Below are 4,923 nucleotides of genomic sequence, written 5' to 3' on the forward strand. Positions count from 1 at the left end.
CTATCACCAACATAGGCCAATCAGCTAACCAGTATTTTCGACCCTTCCCAAAATTCAACGGAAGGTTTCCAGATGGATATGCAGAGCAGATCCATCTGGCGGAGTCGGGTTACTGAATCAGCCCCGCCTGATACTGATATCGGTATCGGTGCAACACTAACTGAGAGTGATAATTGTCTCTAAAAAAAGGGCATGAAATGGGCTCTTTACATCACTTCTGACAAGAAGAAACATCTTGTAAATCTAAAATGTTCCTTTACCTAAACTTATTAATGATATATGCTACATGGTGCACAATATAAACTTGTCTGTTTCGTTGAGTGGAGAAGCAGGTTTTTAACAGGGGCCTATGGGGAACAGCTGATTTATGGGTAGCCCTGTGTTCTGGTTTTTGTTGTTTCTTACAGATGGAGGGTTTTACCACCCAGGGAACGACTGTTTGAGCAGCTAAAGTTTTTTTTTTCTTTACCAAGATAAGACACTCATTACTCCTAGCAATCTTTTTAAACTGTGCTATCATGTTTCATCCACTGGCTTTTTTCTTTTCCATCTTTCTAGCCACAAAGTCCTTCTTCTTTTCCTGTTTTGGGTAAAACTGCCTTTTACTCTCGGTACTTTTGTAATTATCTTTCCTCTGAAGGGAAAAAAAAAGAGAAACATTCTTTATCATGATTTTTTTATGAAGCACAAGTTAGAGATGGAGTGCTTTTTCAATGAGATGTCCTGTGGAGTGGATGTGAGTGCAGTTCTCCTTGGAATAGTTAAGCAATCATCCTGCTTGTGAGGAAGAATGGGGCTTTAGGGATTGGCCGTAACTCAATAGCACGATGGAAGCAGCAGCATATGTACTCACGTTGAGATTGTGAGGAATGCACTCTGTGTGGTGCTTTTATACTCTGACATCCTCTAGATTTGAGCGATGGAAGCTCGATCAGTATTCCACTATGAATCTATATACTATAGAGGCTTGTTAAAATATTAAATGGGTGGATGGATGACTGCAGGTACAAGGCAGACTCTACCTAGAAGCCATTATTGACATGAACACAAATGCTTTTTGCATTGACATTCAGATCTGGACCACTTCAGCTATTCAGTTATCAGTTGGAAGTTCATTGATTTTATTTAACAGATTATTTAATTTAACCTTTTCAAAACAGCCAAACAGGCAGCCAGAAGTATTTTGAATAAAAACAATGCACTAAACAATTATTATAAAAGAACAAAAACAGATGAAGGATAGGAGAACAAGTAGAAGTTAATGACAGAAAAAATCCGATTTTGCGTCCGATCCGACAGAAAATCGTCGTATCGGATCAGTATTGCTATCCATCATAACACAGAGCTTTGATATTTGATATCATGTTTATAGATTATATTATCTTTACTTCAGCTTTCCTCTCGAGTGAGGAGCGAAGATGCATTTCTACTGGTCTGCATTGACGTTAGCAACATTTTTATTGAGCTTAAAATGTGATCTATGAAAACGAATTCAATTTGTAAAACAATCTAAAAAATATAAAATAAATTTGGAAAAAATTCAGTAAAAAAAAAATTTTATGAGAAAATATGAAATTTTAAAATAATAATTAAAAATAAAACACCAAAGTTCCTTTCAGAAACCTTTCTTTAAATTAGTAGGGGAAAATATTTAAATGTCAAATAATTCTGGCTTAAACATGTATAAATATAGCCTCGTGAGACCATCCTGATCTTGCGAGCTTTCAAGGTTTCACTCGCAGATCAGTCTGGAGACTCTCAGTTGAAGAAAATTTGGAGCCGTTCACCAAACGAACGTCCAATCAGCGTTGGCTTTGAGGCGGGTTGAGGTGTGACGCAACGAGAAGCGCGACAGTTCAGTCTAAAGAACATGGCGACTTCAGCCGATCAAACTAGCGTTAGCGTGGCTATCGAGCACGTTTTATCGGAATTACAGAGTATTTCTTCACTGAAAGAAGAGCAAAACACTGCTCTGGAGGCTTTTCTCAGAGGAAAAGATGTTTTTGCTCTTCTCCTGACTGGTTTCAGCAAGAGTAGCCTGGCTGTTAGTACGTCATATGCTTCGTTGATCTGATTGGTTTATTTGGCCCGTCTATCACCAACATAGGCCAATCAGCTAACCAGTATTTTCGCCCCTTCCCAAAATTACTTCAACGGAAGGTTTCCAGATTGATATGCGCAGCAAATCCATCTGGGGGAGTCAGGTTAGTATAAAAATGCCTTGTCACAAAATGTAGAAAATTTCTATCTAAAAAAATTGTCTTAAAATCTGCGTTTTTTTTTTGTTATCTTCTGCAGGCCAGTTAGTTCTCCGTCAGCCTGAACACCGAAATTTGGCCAATCATATATCAACGGCCATCTGTCAATCAAATTATTTCGGTCATAGCATCTTGATTCATATGTCGCAGCTAATATACGCAACGGTTGAAACCAGAATCCTTTCCTTTCCCATTGAGTTGCGTCCCAGTGTTCACGGGGATGGACGTCTGTGTCTTCGGCAGGCGTAGAGCTAACAGAACTGGCAGCGTTGCGAGGCAAGGGCTCAAACATGTACGGCTGGAAGCCTTCTACACCAAACCAAGCTTCTGCCGCCCTGGCGTCCTCTTCCACAACATCTTCGTCCCCGCTTTCCTCCTCTAAATAAAAAATGTATGATGGAGGAGACTCATCCACGACCTCCGACACTAAACTCTCCTCCTCTTGCATGTTTCCGCTGTCCATAGCGTTCCTTGACAGTGTCCATTTGTGGAGGATCAGGGATCGGAAAGGTGAAATAATTCCAACATACAGCTGCCATGCACGTGGGCATTGTCAGTTTCACTATAGCTCTGGTGAATTTCAATGGTGAAGTCCTCTGGAAATCTTCAATAATTGTTGTTGATTGCAGATGTGTCTAGTAGTTCCCATTGATTTAGCTTGTAAAGCGGGGAGAATGGCGCTAGGCTTACCGCACCGTGACGTCACTGCTGGAAGATGGCAGGAGGGAGGGGCTACTATATTTGGAGAAAAATGGCCGCTCCCAGACTTAATATTTTTTTTTATTGATTAACACTAAATTCATTAAATCAATACAAACTGATTCTGTTTAGGTTTAAATAATGATCCATTGATTATTCCTTGCTGACCGAACTTTTCCTTTGAAATACGGTATTTTCCAGACTATAGAGCAGACATCACAATACGGATCACCAGGCTATAATCCGCTGATATCTACTGAACTGTCTCCCCTCAAAACCTGTAGGGGGAGCTCTACATATAGCCCCTGGAATAGAATGCTAGCTCCCGTTAGCTTGTTAGCTCGCAGCAGTTAGAGCTTCTACTGAAAGATGGAGCTTCATCGGCTCTTTATTTCAGCTCTGCAGGAGTTGATTTCAGTCTCTTCATTGGTTCGGCAGCTTTAATGCAGCAAATAAACGTCAAAATGTGTGAATTCAGGACATTTATTCTCCACCGTAACTGCTGCTAGCATGTTCTTGTGAACTAAATGAAAATTAGTCCGTTATTCTTTCATTTCCCACTTTGACTTCCCCCTCTGACGGTTAGGAAAAATCCACAGAAAAGCTGCAGCTTCTAATAAACCGCATGGTTCAAAGCGTGGGGAAAAAGTAGTGACTTATAGTCCGGAAAATACGGTAATACTTTTTTTCTTCATTTAGACATCTAACATCTAAATCAAATTCCCAAATATTATGATATAAACAATAAAACAGGGATGTGTCTACTTATATTTCTACTGTAGCTGTGAGAACATATTGGGATAAACACTAAATATATTTCATACATTTAAAACATGTTTGGTATCAGTTGTTAAAAGATCTTTTAGTTTCATAATTTCCACTGGTTTCACAGATTTGTCTTCATGTTTTGTAGACTACAAGGTTAAAATAAAAGTTCTTAAACGTTTGTGCAACAGGAGGTTTTTATTCTGACCTTGAGTCCTTTCACACCCACTAGGATTACACTGCTGCCACTCATCACTCAGCAGTAACATTTGAGAACAAATAAAACAACACTAGAAGAAGATAAGAAAAATAGTGCTCCATGAAAATCTATTTTAAAGGATTTAAACTAGTGCTGTCAAACTATTAAAAATTTTAATCGCGATTAATCGCATATTATCAACAGTTAACTCGAGATTAATCGCAAATTAATCGCATATTTTATCTTTTTATTTAATTTGGCCATTTAAAAATGCAATTGTTCAATAATGTAAAAAACACATGCTTATACAAAAAGTTTTTTTATTATTATTTTTCAAGCACTTTTAAGAAACTAGAATAAAAATATCCTGGTTTAAATTCTAAATGTTAAATTAGGCGTTATGCTTCCATCAAAACTTAAGTTTTTGTTTTTGTTATGCTGCGGACTCTCCCGCAAACTTAGCATTCCTGAAGCTACGGAAAGCGCCGAGGGTAAAACAAACAGTACAGAATAAAGAACACAAGCGAACGGTGCGTTTGTTTTGATGCGCGATTAACGTGCGTTAAAAAAAAAATGTCGGCGTTATAGTCTAAAGCAGTTAACGCGTTAATAACGCTTTAAAACTGACAGCCCTAATTTAAACATTTGTTTGATTGTTACCTGCCCAAATTTATTTCTTCTTCATGGCGGCTGGTGAACTAGTTAAAGTGCGTTATGGAGTTAAACGAAGAAATAATAGTTTTCCGAACAGTATGTTTTAACCCAACATAATGAAAAACATAATCAAATTCTTCCTCATAATTAAAATTTGTGCTTATGTCACTCTGCCAGTTTCTGATGGTCCTACTCGTATTCTCATCATACTTTCTTTCCCGGTTGAAATCTCTCACTTTAAGGTACTTTTCTGCAGCTTTCACTATTATAAATCTTTTTAGGTTTTCTTTGTCGTCTGACCACTACAATTGATCACTTCCAACCATAAAAAGTACAAAATCTTACTTT

Source organism: Cyprinodon variegatus, unplaced genomic scaffold, assembly GCF_000732505.1.
Source record: "Cyprinodon variegatus isolate N-32 unplaced genomic scaffold, C_variegatus-1.0 Scaffold1344, whole genome shotgun sequence".
NCBI lineage: Eukaryota > Metazoa > Chordata > Actinopteri > Cyprinodontiformes > Cyprinodontidae > Cyprinodon > Cyprinodon variegatus.